This window comes from Vidua chalybeata, chromosome 28 (assembly GCF_026979565.1).
Source record: "Vidua chalybeata isolate OUT-0048 chromosome 28, bVidCha1 merged haplotype, whole genome shotgun sequence".
Classification (NCBI taxonomy): domain Eukaryota; kingdom Metazoa; phylum Chordata; class Aves; order Passeriformes; family Viduidae; genus Vidua; species Vidua chalybeata.
In genome coordinates this window covers 5,128,059-5,145,432 of record NC_071557.1, presented here as the reverse complement: position 1 = coordinate 5,145,432, position 17,374 = coordinate 5,128,059, and the positions used below count along the sequence as shown (strand labels likewise).

The following is a 17,374-nucleotide window of genomic DNA, read 5'->3' as shown; positions in this document are numbered from 1 at the left end:
GCACACACATGTCCCATTTCCCCGTGGCACACACGTGTCCCATTTCCCCGTGGCACACACATGTCCCATTTCCATGTGGCAAGCACATGTCCCACTGCCACATAACACACACATGTCGCACTGCCGCGTGGCACACACGTGTCCCATTTCCCCGTGGCACACACGTGTCCCGCTGCCCCGTGGCACACACGTGCTGCACGCCATCGCTGCCGGGCTGTGCCAGACCCGCAGGGTTTCTGGGGACACGGAATTGCCCGTCCCGCTGCAGAATCGCGGCCCTGGCTCCGCATGTTGGACTGCTGCCCCTGCAGGGAGGCGCCCCTGGCTCCTGGCGCCCTCTGCGAACCGGCGGCTCTGGCACCTCCCCGGAGCTTTGTCTTAATTAGCGCTGGCTGAAGGGGCTTTTCCTTGTTCCAGCGGCGCCGTGTGGCTCACGCATTACAGCCTGGTCATTACCGGGCCAATTAAGGGCTGCTCCGGGTTGTTCTGGGAGGTGCCGCAGTCCCCAGGCCGTGCTCTGCCCCCAGCCCCGGGCTGCAGGTGACACAAACATTTAACAGCAGGGCTGAAAGGACAGTGCACAGGTGAGCAGGAGCGGAGGCGCTGCGGAGGGATCGGAGTGGGAGGTCAGGGAGGAGGCCAAAGGCTTGGAGCTCTCCATTTAAAATACTATTTTCTGACTTCAAAAGCCTAATGGGGGTGAAGTTGCCTGCCAGGGTCATCAAAGGGTGTTTATTACTAATTAAACACCAAACTGTGCAGGGCAGCTCAGCTCTGGATGTACCTGAAACTCAATTTTTTCCTTTTCCAGCGCTGTGTATAAAATTCCCCCAGTGTGATCTGCTGGAGTTGAGTCTCTGTTTATGTTTCCAGTCTCTTTTTATGTTTCCAGTGGCAAGAGGAGACATTTTTCCCTTTAAAGGCAGCACCGGGTTGCAGTTGAGCCCTGCTCGTTTACAGATCCATGAAAACCAGAGGGGATCCCTGGGACCTGGAGATGCTTTTCGGGAGTCAAATGTCCGTACACCAGGAATAAATCACTGCTGGAAAAAATACCTGGAATTTAGAAGGCGTTGACTTTTCCAGCCTTTGAATATTTCCACCTGTGCCTTACTGTCTTTTTGTTCAGCTGCACCTGGAGTTAATTTTTCTCTTCAGTAAATTATTCCCAAAACCACAGTTTTAGGGGCAGAAAATGTTCATCGCCTGCAGGGATGTTCACTAAAGGGTTTTAAACCAAACTGAATGGCGCGGTCAGGGTTGGACTTGGTGACCTTGGATGTCTTTTCCAACCTCAGTGATTCCAGGATTCTGTGCACTGCCTTTTGGTGGTTGGAATATGTCTTTTTAAAAACAGGGAATAAATAGAAAGGGAGCCTAGGAACTTCCAGAAGAAATAGTGATAAAACAGGAAAATCAGTATTACTTTCTCCTCGCATTTCCTATTCTGATTCTGTTTTCCAAACAAGAGATTTTGCTTGCAAAGAAAGTTTTTCAGAACATTAAAAAAATTTCCTTATTTTTCAGAGTTTCATTAATACTTTTGATTTTGTTGTGTGTGTTTCTCACTGACACTGGAAGCCTTTTGGGGTGATCTGATTTTGTGCTGCATCCACTGCCTGCTGCAGTTTGGCTTCCAGTCCCTCACCAAACCCTGTAGGCCTTCTCAAAAGCAAGATTTAAAAGAAATTATTCAAGTAACAAGCACAAGAATATAAAAAAATCAATTACAGAGCCAGGAAAAACCTGGAAAGTTTTGGTGTTGGTGTCACAGCCTTAAAGTATCCACAGCTTTTAGTGTTTCGAATTCTTCTTTTAGGGACCATCAAACCTTATCTGGGAAAAATTAAATAAATCTTGGTACGTTCTTAAAAATAAGATAAATTTATAATATTAGTCTGTAGAGTAATAGTTGAGTTTAGGGTTTGATTTGAGTCCATTTCTGAGATCCTTTTGACGAGCTCGGGGTGCTCCTGCTCCCCTTCTGCCACTCCGGAGCTGTCAGCCTCATTAGCATTTAAATCACAGCTATTCGGGCTTAAACAAGCTTTATTTCTGATTAATGTAATGCCACGATTTTATGTCTTTTTTAGAGTCTTTAGCTTAAAGTCGGCGAGCATATGATAAATACTGCAGATGTGGGGAAGTTGATTAAATTAGTCCTGGGAATGGACAGAGGGGAACAGGAGGGATAGTGCCCAGAGGAGCAAATCCAGGGGTTTGCAGCTCTGCTCTCACTCTTCGTTCATGGATTCAATCTGCTCTTGAAAAAAATAGAAATATTCAAAGACTTTTTTATTAACTGAGGATTAGCAGGGAAGGAAAAAAAAGAGTTTTTCACTGCCAGAAGAAGTGAGTGTTCTGTGAGCAATTCCCCATCTCTTCTAATATAATAAATGTTTTATGTTAATTAGCGGGAAAAAAAAGGTGGAGCAGAAAAATTAAACTCAGAATTCTTCCCCATGTCCCCCCAAAGAATAAAGAATTAAATGAAAACCCCCAAACCCAAATGCCTTTAAGACCCTTTCTTAATAAGATTATTTAAAACTAATTTCAGCAATGGGTAAGATGAAATGATGATCAATTACTTTGCTTTATACACTTCAACCTTGCCCAAAATGGGTTTTGGAGGTTCAGGATGAATTTGGTTGCCCATCTGCTTCCCAATCCCCAGGTTTCCTGAGAGTGCTGAGAGCAGGAAATCCAAATACCTGCTTAGAGCCAACCTCCTCTTCAAAATTAGGAAGTTTTTTTGCCAAATGTCTGATTTGTGGCCACATTTCAGGAGTGAAAGATGACCTTGAGGGAGGACAGGATGCAGAACTCTCTGCCCTAAGAATGTGAATTTGGAAACTCCACTCAGTGTGTCACCTGAAGGGATAGGAAATTATCATCCAAGCAGATTTACAATAAACAAATGCCCAGCAATTAAATATTACAGTTGTGCATTATTCCATTTATTGGCTTTAAATAACCAGGTGAGGCTTTTGGGGAAGAGGGCAGATGTTAGATCATCATCGAATTATTTGCATCTGAGGCACTCTGGGACAAATTCTGTTCTCCTCATATCTAATAAATCCAGAAAAGCTGTCTAAATATCGCAGATGCGATCAGGAATTGGAACCACCCTGGCCTGTTCCTGTCCCTGTGCTGGGTGCTCTACCTGGGAGCGCCTTTCCTGGGGGAAGAGGAATCTGTCTTTGTTATCCCTCTGTGCTGCAGCTCCACAAACCAGACCTGAAATGCCTGAGTTTGGTGTCAGCTGCTCCCCCGGAATGAAAGAAACTGAAAGAAACTGAAACTGAAATAAACAGAAATAAATAAACTGAAATAAACAGAAACAAATAAACTGAATTAAACTAACTCCACTGTCCTGGGAGCATCTATGGGACGGGGACTGATGATCACAGAAATAGCTTTGTTCTCTCTGCTGCACCAATATTGAAATGGATTGTTGTGTCTCACTGTGGTTTGTTGGAGTTTGGGTGGGGGGGGGAGGAGGAATGTTTTGGAGGGTTTTCATTCCGGATTCTGTGTGTTGATTTCAGTGTAGTTGTAGGATAATAAAGTTTTCTCTTTTGTTATTAAGCTTGGGCCTGCTCTGCTCTGTTCCTGATTGGATCTCACAGCATTCAGTTGGGGAAGGTGCATTTTCATGGGGGCGCTGGCATTGTCCCAGTGTCAAACCGTGACAACTTCTCAATATCGACTGAGCCATGCTTGCCAGTATTGACTGAGTCATGCTTACCAATATTGACTGAGTCATGCTTATCAATATTGACTGAGTCATGCTTACCAATATTGACTGAGTCATGCTTATCAGTATTTACTGAGCCATGCTTACCAATATTGACTGAGTCAGGCTTACCAATATTGACTGAGTCACGCTTATCAATATTGACTGAGTCAGGCTTACCAATATTGACTGAGTCGTGCTTATCAATATGACTGAGTCAGGCTTATCAATATTTACTGAGTCATGCTTGCCAATATTGACTGAGCCATGCTTATCAATATTGACTGAGCCATGCTTATCAATATTCACTGAGTCATGCTTATCAATATTGACTGAGTCATGTCTATCAATATTGACTGAGTCATGCTTACCAATATTGACTGAGTCATGCTTATCAATATTTACTGAGTCATGCTTACCAATATTTACTGAGTCACGCCTATCAATATTTACTGAGTCATGCCTATCAATATTCACTGAGTCATGCTTATCAGCATTGACTGAGTCATGCTTACCAATATTGACTGAGTCACGCTTATCAATATTGACTGAGTCATGCTTATCAATATTGACTGAGTCACGCTTATCAATATTGACTGAGCCATGCTTATCAATATTTACTGAGTCATGCCTATCAATATTTACTGAGTCATGCCTATCAATATTTACTGAGTCATGCCTATCAATATTTACTGAGTCATGCTTACCAATATTGACTGAGTCATGCTTACCAATATTGACTGAGTCATGCTTATCAATATTTACTGAGTCATGCTTATCAATATTTACTAAGTCACGCTTACCAATATTGAGTGAGTCACACTTCTCAGTATTGGCTGAGTGAGTCATGCCTGTCGAAAGGCCAGACGTGTGGTCCTGTGCCTTTTCCAGTCAGGGTGTTACACACAGCTGCTGGTGATAATTTCTATTTTATTAACAGAGAAGCTCCCCCAGCCAGCCCTGGAGCGGGGTGGGACAACCCAGCTCGAGTTTAAATGATTTTTATTGGGGAGAAACCTCTTCAGCTGCCCCAGCTCCAGAGGAATTGCCAGGACAGCAGATTTATAACTTCTTGCACTCCTGCATGTTTGCATCTCTGTATTCCCACTGGCATTGGATGCAGGAAGAGAGACTTGGATCAAGTCACGACAAATCCAAGGATTTTTGCACATTCCAAGGGTCAGGGGAGGGCTGTCAGGGCAGCCTTGGGCAGAATTGAGCCCATTTTCAATGTGGGAGTTCAGAAATCTCCAGATTTTCCCAAGCATCCACAGCAATAATATTGAGTTAAATTCTATGGAGAAAACATCTTTCCCCCTTGGAAAATTCCTTATAAACCATCAAAATCCACAACAGGGAATCATAAAAGACTGTCTTTAATACTGGAAAAACAACAGGAAAAAACTAAGCTTGAGCTGTTTTCTGATCAGCTAATTGTGATTTAAAACTTTCGTTTTTATGCCTGTTTGCACTAAAATTGCAGGAGGAAAAAAAGTTCCTTAAGTACAGGTTGCTATGGAATTTTTGTGTGAGGAACAAGCAAATTGAAGTGATTGAGGAGGCAGAAAATATGTGTGAGACACGGGAGCAAACAGGCAACAAACTGAGGCTGGTGTGTTCCTGCACAGGGGAAAAATAACAGAGACAGGAATAAAAATAGTCTGAGATGCTCTTTGTACCCAACCCATGCCCAGCCTAACAAAATATCCCAGCTCTGGGGGGTGGAAAATGCCACTTCGTGCTGTCTGGAGCAACTTCATTGTGCTGAACTAGAAAAACCAAGGGCTGACAGGAATAGGGGAGGGGAAAGAACATTTCCAACGGGTTTTGTTCCCAAATCAAATAATTTAATCACTTGGGAAGAGGTTTGCACGAGGGCTGGTTTGCATCAGTCAGAAAATAATTTGAGGCTGGTTCTGGAGCGTTCCCATGGAATAGTTTGGGGTTTTATCCACAGGAATTACTCAGCTGCTTGATCCGAGACTCTTCAGACACAAGCGGTGCTTGGGAGATTGTTGTACTTAATTAGTTTATAAACCCGTCTGCAACAGCTGGGGATGAACATTTATTATCCAGCCTCACAAGGACAGGTGCTTTCCCCTCTGGTACGAGACAATATTCCAGAATTAACCAGAGATGGGAGCAATAAGGATTAAACCCCTTTAAAACAGGAGAGATGTTCCAGAGCTCCTTCCACAGCCACAGCCACTCCCTGGCACTGGGAGGGACACCAGGGGCTGAATAAAGGCCTTGATGAACTTTTCAGTAAGCTGTATTGATAGCTAGAAGTTAATAATTAACTCCCCCAACCCCACCCCCTAAGCCAGGGAAAAAAATGTGCTGTAACTGCATTTACTGTTGCTTTTTGCCCCCACCCTCCAGCTGCAAAATGACCCATTATGGATATTTCCAATAGCATGGCAGCAAGGACTCTTTTTTCATTTTTGGTTTTTGAGCTGGGTTTGCAAACTTGAGGCTGGAGTTGGTTTTTTTTTCCCCAGAAGTGCTTCAGTTGGGAGGACTACCCATGGGCAGGCTGGCTCCTCAGTGATTTTTTTTTTCCTTTTTTTTTTTGTGCTTGTTTATTAAACTGAACACATAAATACAACAATTTTTGCTGCTCCTCCCAAGGAAAGCTCATCCTGGGTCTGGGATGCCACGCCAGGCCTGTGAAGAGAATAAAATCCTGTTCCTGCAGCTCTGAGCAGAGCAGTGCATCCCACAGGTGATAACAGCTCCGCAGGACGCCTGGGAGAGCATTTCCCGATAGCCAAGGTGCCCGGGGTTAATTAAGCCTTGAGGGCGGCCAGGATTGATCCTGAGCTGCTGTAAATTGGCTCAGGCAGCTTGAAAGGGCTCGGCTTTACTTACACCACGGGAGAATTAATCCTCGCTGTGCTCAGATCTGGATGTCTTCAATTGCCATAGACAAGTTCTTTATCAAAGAGGGAGATTCAGTATTCAGTGGGCAACAGGGTGTGTTTCCAGGAGGAGGTGTTCAGTAGTTTTGAGGTGGGAGCTGGAGCAGCACAGATCCTGTACCAGTCGCACAGGTTTGATTTTTTCCCTAATTGCCTCCTGGCCTGTCCCCATTTCCCTCCCCCACGGGCGCAGAGCGTGGCCCGTGTCACAATGAAGGTGACACCTCTGATTATGATGAGAAATAATCTCTTGTTCTCTTCATGAAAAACGTTTCTTCCCCACGCCGAATCAAAACTAAATTAATCCACTGCAGTCCTGCTGTAAACAGAGAGGAACATTTATTTCAGGAAAGCTGACACCAGAAGGTTCCCAGGATTCCCAACCCATTCTTGAAGCCCAAAGTTGGGCAAATAATGTGAAAAATAGGCAGGAGCAGAGTTTAGAGCCTGATTTCTTTATAGATCTGAGAAGTATCACAGAATTCTGGGTTGGTTTGGGTTGGAAAGGACCTTGAATCCCATCCAGTGCCACCCCTGCCATGGCAGGACCACCTCTCACTGTCCCAGGCTGCTCCAAGCCCGTCCAGCCTGGCCTTGGGCACTGCAGGGATGTGGAATCCACAATTCTCCAAACAAGGATTTGTTGCTACAAACATTCCTTCTCACATTTCGCCCAGAATTTGTCAGGTGCGAACAAATTTCTGTGACAAGTGTTCCTTGAAGTGGAGACATCCCCGTGAAAAGCTGCAGCTCCAAAAATCAATATATTTTGAACAACAACAACAACAAAAAAAAAAAAAAAAGAGCAGAAAATTCACAGTTAGTGCTGCTCCTGGGTCTTGTTCCTGACTGAGATATTCCCCTGTGGGATCGTGGGTTTGCCTGGTAGCAAAATGAACATAGAGCTCCAAAACTGTAAGGATTTTTTTTTTTTTTTTTTTAGGTTTTCAGGTACAGAGCAGTTTTTTTGTTTGCCTTGTGCCTCAGGCTCAGTGTATCCTTTTCTGCCCTGTGCTAACTCCATCAGATTTCCATGAGTTCCAACTAAAAACTGTTTGCCTCCAAACCTCCTCCAGGGTGGTGAATTTGGGGGCTTTGTGCCTCTCTGTGCAGAGATTTTTGTTGCACACATACAAACAGGAATATCCATGAATATACCTATTACTAACTATTTATCTGAAGTTCTTTCCATTTGTTTCTTAAATCTTTGCAGGATTTTTATTTTTCGCAAAGATACTTCTGGTGAAACTTCCTTCTCACATCCAAATAATTCCTTTTAGTTTCAAGCAAAAGCTTTATTTTCTGAGCAGGATCTACTGAGGGATTCAGACTATTGATTCCTTTCAAACAGCCTCAGTCTGGAGCAGCTTTATCCTTTTTGTTCATTTTTTATGGGTAATGAAAAACACTTTAATATCATTATGCTCATCAGATAAGGCTTAAAAACCCACCGAGGTTGAAAGGAAAGTCCTAAATGGGTTGGGAGGCTCAGCTCCGGATGCTGTCTCAGGGAAGCTGTGGATTTTCCAGGCTCCCGCATCCTGACACATGCAGCCCTCTCCAGTGTTCATTTAATAACGCCAGGGAATGCTCCTGGGCCGTGTTTTATGGTGCCAGGGGGAATTGGGCTGGAGGAGGAACGTTCCAGCGTGAGTTACCCTGGGCTGGTTCCCACCCCTGCACATTCCGGCTGAGCCGCCCGCGAAACAACGCCGGAATTATTGAGTTCCTCTCATTTTCCTCTGCTTCCAGGGTCATGCCTTTTTGGGACTACCTAAAAAGAGAGGCCAGACAAAATTCAGGGAATAAAAAGCATTTCTATTTACTGAAGGGCCTTCAGGTACATTTAGGGCAGATAAAGCCCCCCAGGGGCTACACCCAAAAATGGACGGCGGCTCACGGGTTTCACACTTTTGTAAGTTTGGTCCATTGGCATATTGGGGTTCATCTCCCAATTCCAGCTTCAGGTGATGAAGTCATTGAGCCCAAGTTTGCTGCCCCCAGGTCACTTTTGTTTCCATCTCTGGGCCCCGAGGCAGTGAGGTGTCCTTGGTTCCCAGCCTGGAGAGGAATTGTTGTGTCTGCCCAAAATGGGGAAGCAGCAGCTCCCAGTGAGTTTGGAGTTCAGAGTTCTGCACTAAAGAACTGCAGGGTTACAAATAGATGGAAATAGAAAAGCTGAAATCCTAAGGCATCGAGGGAATGTGTGTGTGTGTGTGTGTGAAGGTGCAACTGCAGGTGGAATTCCTGGAGAATTCCTGGTTGGAGCAGGGAGAATGGATCCCGGGGAAATGCCCTGTTCCTCTGCAGGGCCATGAAATCCTCAGCTTTTTCCAGCCCCTGACTCATCCAGCTGGGTTAACAAACCTCAGGTGTTGCTGGCGTTTCACCTGCCTGGTCTGGGGGAAGATTCCAATCAATAAAAATTGTATTTTTCCAGCTTTGCTTTGGAAGCCCTGGAACCTGAATGAAGCCACTGGATGTCCTTGCACATAACCCCCCTGCTGCAGAAGCTCAGAATGGCTCCTGCCTCTTCTTCTGCTTCTTGGTGTCACATTTATTGAATCTGTGATGGGCAGGTGTGTTCTGCTAGAAAAGAGAATTCCCAATTGATCAATTGATCACATTGCCATGTTAATAATTCATCTTGGGGAATTCACTCAAGTTTTTGGCAGCCTTTCTTAGTACAGATGGGAAGTTCCTCAGTCAGATGAAAAGTTAGGTGAAATATTGCGCTCAGATAACTGAAATAAATCCTGGGTTATCTGTAGATTCTAATATTTAAAATTAGCTGTATCCATGCTAGGGGCAGGTGTTCAGCACTTCCCAAAGCAAATGGAAGTGTCAGCACTTCAGTGACCCACGGTGATTCAACATTTAGGGAACGAAGAGTGCAGAGATCCCAGACCTTCCCCTAATGCCACTGGACTGTCCTTTCTCTACGTGTCACATGCCTGCCATCATTCTGTGGTCATGGGGTGTGGGGGGAATCCAGGACTGACTTCTGTAGCTCGGGTTATCAATGAAGCTTAGGAAAGGTTCCCAGGGCAGCAGGAACCAAAATCTTCTCTCCACAAAATCTTTCCTTGAGCTGCCCCCGTCCCTTGTGCTGGCCATCCACCTCCCTCCTCCACGGGGAGTTCCCACGGAAAGCAGCCTCTGGAGCTCCTCTGGAGGGAAATTGTGCGGATCCTATTGCAGAATCATGGAGAACAGAGGTGCTGGGATGTGGGAAATTACTCAGCCATGTCCCGGTCCTGAGGTCAGTGGTGTCCATGTGCTGTTCCTGGCATTTTTCATGGATTTGTGTGCTCATTGTCTCCCCAGCATTTCATCCAGGGCCCATTTCAGTGCCAGTGTCAGAGCAATTAAAAGTTTTTTCCCAGTGCCTCATTTACATTTCCATTAATTCAATATAAACGTGTGCTAGAAAATAAATTCTCTTTCTCCTTGCAGAAATCTTTTTCATATTTAAAGGTGATTATCATATCTTGCTTCAGTCATTTTCCCTCTAAATTAATCAGCACCAATAATCTCAATGCTTCCTCGTGGTCAGGGTTCACAGTTCTGCTCTGCATTCTTTTCTCCTGCTGGAACGTGGTGCTGATAATGGAATTCTTTATTTTATATCACTTAATGACACGGGCTTTTAGAGCTCTGATCCGGGCACATGCAAATCTGTGAGGATTTTCTGGGACACACCAGGCTCGGCACATAAGGAAGGAGAAAAAAACCTGCAAATTTTATTTTTTTAGGAACACATCTGAAGCGGCTGCTGCCATTGGTGTGTTTTGTTGGGGAGAGGAAAGAGAATTTTACTGGATTTACTCCACATGCCATGTTTGTACAAAGCTAAAAAGCTCCTGCTCTTGTTTTGAAAATGGATTTCATCCTGTATTTTTTAAAAGCTGCCTGTATTTTTTATTGAGCTGGAGCTGCCCCATCGTGAGTTCTGAATGAGGGATTTACCTTGAAGCTGAGTGAACTGTCAGCAGTGAATTATTGTTTTGGGGAGGGACTTCCATGGGATAATCCATGGGAAAGGCAGGCTGGGAATCACCTGAGAGCTGCAGAGGTGCTGCTTCTCTTTCCTCCGCTTCAAGCAGCGGTGGTGACCTCTGGTGACAGTTAACCTGGGCACCCTGATCCAGGTGGGAAGGTATGGCAGGAATTCGGTGAAATCCTGGGAATGCAGGGCCTGATTTCCCAGGCTGACCTGGGGATGCCTCCGGTGATTTGCACATTAATGGCATGAGTGACACAAACCCCCTGTCCCTGGATAAACCCTTGGGAAAAGAGGAGGGAAATCTCTGTGAAAATGTTTGATCTGGTCAAGGACCAGGTATTGATCAAACCTGGGGTCAGGGAGGAGGAGACTGAGGCTTAATCCTGGAATTCGTGTGTCCTTCAGCACCAGGACCTCGTGTGTCTTCTCCCTGGGAAAACTTGTCCCCATCAAGGTAAATTCAGGTAAAGTTTCATGCTAAGTTTATTCCCGACTGTGGCAGATGACTGGAGGACTCCTGACCCCCAAGATTAATGCACAAAAAAGAATTTCTGCCACGAAATGGCATTTGTGGCTCTGTTTCATGACTCTGTCCTGTGCCCATCGATTCATTTTAAGAACATCTTTGGTTCTGTGGTTCTGTGCATCCCCATATTCCAAAATCAGGATGGAGCACTTTGATCCTGGTTTGGGATCCTCTAATGCATCACCTGTGGCATTATCTGAGTGATGGCCACGCAAAAAAACCTGTCCAGGGCAGGGCAGGGCTTTGAGAGGCGTGAGCTGAGCTCAGAGTCAGAGCTGGGAGGAATGGCCCACTTGACTTCACCACTACGAGCAAGGAGCCTGGGAAGGGAAGGGAATTGTCCTTGGAGGTTGACAGTTTCCACTGATACAGGTCTTCAAAAGCAGTGCACAGCTGATGAAAGTTATTTAAAGAACTGTTAAACAGAACAAAAAAAACCAAAAAAAATCCAGAACAGCTCTTATTGTCATGGAATGCCATAAATTATTTAATTAGTGCCAATGAAAACAAAGAGGGGTTTAATGCCATAAATAAATCTGAGAAACAAGGGGGTCTCTAATGATAAAGTGAGAAGCAAAATGTCTCTTTTTGGACAATGCTGCATAGCTTAAGGCAGACTGATTTCTGTATATGCAAAGAATTGTGATAGGAAGTGGTGTAGAAGGGGAAAAAGGTCACAAAAACATCTCCAAGAAGGGAGATGTTTATAGAATTAAAATGGATGGGAGATTGTCTTCCCGTGGCTAAAGAATATGTGGCATTAATGGCAAAGAGATCTTAAATTCCAGAGGCAAAACTCATGGACTGATGGCAGAATTCCAGGCAGAGGGTCAGGACTGGGATCACTGAGGAGCCCTGGAGTTTGGGGTGTTTTCCATCCCTGGGGCTGGGCCAGCAGCACCGAGCAGCCCAGAGGGGCAGCCCTGGCTACTCCAGGCACAGCCCAGCGGCCACCGCTGGCCCAGGAGGTCCCTGGTACAGCAGTGATCCGGGGGCACTCAGCTGGAGGAGGCAAAGTCCATTTCCTCCATGCCCTGTCCTGCTTTTCTCCTCATTCCTGGGGTTCTCTGTGCTGCTAGAGGCAGGATGGGGGTAGCTGTGAGCTCCTCTCTTACCAGCCTTAATAATTCTCATTTCCAGGAGATGGCAGGAAGTTATTTCAGAGTGAGCTGGACAAAAACTGACAGAGAGGTCAGTCCTTGGGAATCTTTATTTATTAAAAAATAATTTTTAAGAAGGACAGCTTTAGAGCTTAGTAAGGAATGCATAAAACTTGGTGAATTATTACCTTTCTAAGCCCGAACCTGTAATATTTTATTCAGATTAACTGAATAAAATGGATCCAGATTGCTGAGTCAGATATTGCTTCCCATGGATATTATAATATTTCCATGGAAAGTCCAGCAATAAAACAACATTTGCAGATTTGGGGGGGAAAGGAGCTTTTGGGAGTCAGAAGAACCTTTGGCAGAACAGTTTGTTCTTCTCTGTTTGTTCTTCCCTGTTCTGTTCCCACACAGGGTTTGTGTTAAACTCCCTCATTCAGGGTCCAGGAATTGGAGTGAAAATGAAATTTGTTTCAACTTTCACCATTATGTCACTGGGGGTTAAGCAATTTGGAAATTCCCAACATTTTGACATTGCTGTAAGGACAAGATTTCAGGGGGCAAATCTCCCATTGGGAGGGGGTTTGCAGATCAGGTGTAGACAATAATAAATAAATGCAGGTAGGAAAATATTTTTGTTCTGATTTAATGGCAGGTAGTGAATGTTAACATTAATTTGCATTTATTTTAAACTGTGGAGACTCCCAAGATGGATTTAAGGCATCTTGCTGGCTCTTTCCCTCGTTTTTAACTCAGACAGGCAAAATTTCTGCTCCTGCATGATGCTTTTTGGCCATCAGAGTTGCCCCCAGGAGGAACATTTGTGTGTGTGTCCATCTGTGAGTGCTTGGATGGGCCTTTGGAATCTTCAGCCAGTCCTGGGATGAAATTCAGGGGCTCCCAAAGGCCGTTTGTCTTTAGCACCTGCAAGCCCTGCAGTAGATGTCCTGAGCTGGGCATAGTCCTGTGGCATATGGTCACCATTTATTTATTGTGCAGCATTTGGAGCTGCAGGATTATTGGGCTTCTTTTTCATTCTAATTCTCTCAGTGCTGCATTTTCTGTCAATTTACTACGGTTTTCATTTTTAAATTGAAATTCTCAGTGGTAAACTTCAAGGAAAAATCAACGAATGTGACTTTTCAAAAACACATCTCTGGCCAGAGACAGGTTCTGCTGCCTCACCAACGTGTTCTGCAGGAGATGAGGGGCTGAAAATTATCCCAGTTGTTCCAATATCATGAATAAACGCATGGAATCGTGGCATGGTTTGCGTGGGAAGGGACATTAAAGATCATTTTTCCACCCCTGCCATGGCAGGGACACCTCCCTCTGTCCCAGGGGGCTCCAGCCTGGGCTTGGGCACTTCCAGGGATCCAGGGGCAGCCCCAGCTGCTCTGGGAATTCCATCCCAGCCCCTCCCCACCCTCCCAGGCTGGAATTCCTTCCCAACATCCCATCCCACCCTTCCCTCTGGCAGTGGGAATCCATTCCCCGCTGTCCTGGCACTACCTGCTGTATAAATTACTTATCTGGCATTAATTTATTCTCTCTTTGGGTTTCCTGTTGTGCTTTAACACACCTCGGACCTTGTTTATGTCACAGTTTTTATCAGGATCTCAGATAACCGAGTTAATTTGAGATTTAATGGCAGCTGAGTGCTCAAATCCCCTGGGCACTATTAAAGCTGCCAGTTTGGATTTCTGATGATTTGTAACAACTCAGCCCCATGGATCTGGAGAAGGGATGAGCTCCGGGACTCCACTGAGCTTTGGAAAAGGCCTTGAATTTGCAGTTCCTGAAATTTTTAAAGAAATGTGCAAGCCCAGGTTTAACTGGGAGCAGCTTTTGATGCTGCTGGACACACCGGTGTCCCTATAAAATCCATCCAGCTGCATAGAAATATCCAATAGTCTGGCACACACAAGGGTAGGAGGTAGGGTTGGGGTTTTTCCCTGTTTTAGTGGGGCTTTTATTTCTTTTTCTGTAATTTTGATTAGTTAAGTTGGTCTCAGGAGCCACTCTATGTGGGAGCTGAGACTCAGCATTTTCCATTCCAGTGATAAATCTTAGAAGCCATCTGGGATTTTTTTTTTTTCTTTTTTTGATTAAACAGTACCTGAGCAGCAGAGGTTGATTGATGAAAATCAAGGAGAGTGTGAATCAAAAATGATTTTTTTTTTTTTTGTACCAGGAAGATTGAAATTTATTTTTGGAGAGTTCAATGGAGATTAATACATGAGTTAAACAGGCAAAAAAAAAAAAAAAAAAAGAGTTTTTCCAGAAACGAGCACACATTAGGAGAGAGGAATTGAAGAGGTGCCTGAAGCTCGTGTGCTCTGCCAGTCCTGAGAGAGGAATCGCAGGAGTGGCACTGGGAGAGGCAGCTGGAAATGGAAAAAGAACAGCTTCATCTTGCTGTTGGACAAGACTCTCCTCCAGTGACACTTGGCAGAAAAAAGGCATCAAATTCCAAGTGTTCTCACTCCCAGGCAGCTGAGTCAGAGGAATCCGAGAGCTGGATGCTGAATCATGGCTTGGAGAGGGGAATTTCAGATCAGAGGAGTCACAAGGCAAAGCCTCTGTCCCCTGCAGACGCTGAATTTCTCGCACTCCCTTTATTCCTGAGCTTGGTCTCCATCAGTCCCCACTATTCCTTAGCCTCTGACAGCACTGGGATTTCTGGGTATGGAGTTGGTTGAAGTGTGAAATATCACAGGGTGGAAAACTTAGAGTTTGGGGGTTTAGAATATAGAAATAAATATGAAGCAAGATGGAGGTTTTAGGGTGGAGATAGGTTGTTCTTCTTTACCTTCTTCTTCATGGGTTTGGCGATGCTTTGTGATTGGACAGAAGGGTCCGCATTGCAGGCTTCCAGGGATCAGTGATTGGGTTAAAAGGGAAAACAATCCAGGTGTCCTTTCTTAATTGGATAGTTTAGTTTTACAAGAGCTTGTAACAAGAGCTAGTTAGCCATTTTGTGCCTTGCTAATGAAAAGCTGCCGAACTCATGGTTGTGAGACTGTAACAAAGGTAAGAAATAATAAACACCTGAGTCCGAACATGGAATGCCGTCTCAAGTGCCTTCAATCCCAACCTCGAGGAACTGATAGGTGGGATTTAGGGTCCCTTCCAACCCAAACCATTCCATGATTCTCCAATCCCCCAGCAATACCAAAACCGCGGACTCAGCAGAGCTGTGGGCCTGTGAGGATGTGAAGACAGAGGCTGCAGCAAGCCCAGCTGGGGTCCTTCATCTTCAGAACAAGACCTTGGTCCAACAGAGGGGTCTCTCCCTGTGAAAGGATCTCTGGACTCCCTTTTTTAATCACCCCTTTCAGTACAGCAGATTATCTGGAAGGGGAGGCAGCAACTCAGAAATATTTAGAGGTCACAGGAAAATCCCTAGAAGGCCTCAGAAAGAAGGGGTATCTCCCCCAAACTCCCCACAACATCAGTCCCAGGGATTGGGTGTTGATAAAGTCCTGGAACAGCACCACTCCATTAACCCCCAAATTCCAAGGACCTTTCCAGGTGCTACTCACCACACACACTGCGGTGAAAAAGGCTGGACCCAGGTCACCAGAGTCACCCAGGGACGCCAGACCAGACCCAACAGTGTCACCCACCTCCTCTTGTGCATGGACAGTAATTAAGAAACCAGAGGACTTAAAATGAACTTTAAAGAAGACTTGCTAGAGACTGACATACAGTAAGGTGTTAATAACTGTTTCTGAGTTAAAGTACCATAGTAAAGGTTTAAGTACTTGGCAATTGTTTAATAAGACTAAGTGTCCTTTAGCCAAAGGAGTTAACTGAAAAGATTTTAATTAGAATATTATTAAGTCTTAGTTTCTAAAGAACACGAGAATTACCATCAGACATAAGTAAAAGCATACAAATGCCAAAAGAAGTTAGCCCTCAAAAGCCAAAGACTGTAAGTTGATGCTTAAGCCCGATCAAAGAAATAGAGGAGGGATTTGTAATGAACAGTTTCCACGTGTTCTGTGGGCAGGGCCTTCTTAGTTCCCATGGCAACACTAAAAAAAAACTACTAACTCTAGCTAAGTACCGATACTGAAATGCTTATTAGCTAATTGCTCTGTTTGTTTTCTCTAAACTACCTGGAGATAACCGGCCCCCCACCCCTCCACACTGCCACTCTGGGACTAACATGCAAATAGAAACCCCTTAGGATCATGGGAGTATTTTTAGGAGATAAAGAGGAATATAAATCAAAAACTGAATACAGTAGAGGGGCCTAGATAAATACCCTAGCTGAGGAAGAGGGAAACACATCCCCTGACTGGCTTTTAACCGTCTCCATCACCTAAGAAAGAACAGACTAGGTTAGGTTGTGAGAAGCAGGGAGATAGAGACAGAGAGCCCTGGTGCTGCCACCACGGAAGGAGCGGGGACAGCTGTTGTTCTGGACTTCAGCAACAGACTCTGCACACCACGCCTCCTCATCCTCGGGCCACCGGTGTGCCACAAGGAAAGGAGAAAGGACAGCTGCTGCTCGGGACTCCAGTGACCGGCTCTGCGCGCCTCCTTCCTTCCGGCTGCCTGGGAAAGCTACGACCGCGGGGGCGAGCTCTGCGTCGAGCCCCCTGCCCAGCTGATCTTTTTAATAAAGAGCTGAACATCAATAAAGGCGTTAGCCCTGTTCATTTCAGTTGGCAGAGGAAAAATCTTATTTTTAGCTCTGCTATTTCTGGCAGCACGTTATTGAGACATGTAAATTAACCTCTTTGATTTGAGCATGGGGGGGGGTTTAGGACCAGCTCAATATCAGCCCTAAAACCAGCTCAAACATCTGCACCAAGCACTAGTTCAGTTAATTAATTCCATTAAGGCCATGGCTTTAGCCACCTGATAAATACTTTTCCTTTTTGAGAGTTGCAGATTCCAAGGGGGAGTCACATCCATGACTTTTTAGCTGACTGGCAAAGATGGGGATTTCTTGTGGACACCCCAGAGTTTTGCAGTCTCACACAAAGACTGAATAAACATGAGAAATTCTGTATATACCCATTAACTATCCTGGATTTTGGTGTTCCATAGCACGTGCCAGGCTCA

The 17,374-nt window shown here is 45.0% G+C and overlaps 1 protein-coding gene across 1 annotated transcript in view; it reads left to right on the top strand.

Moving 5' to 3' along the window:
• LOC128800835 (putative protein CRIPAK) overlaps positions 1-17,374 on the top strand; it is a 39,697-nt gene that overhangs the window by 1,352 nt on the left and 20,971 nt on the right.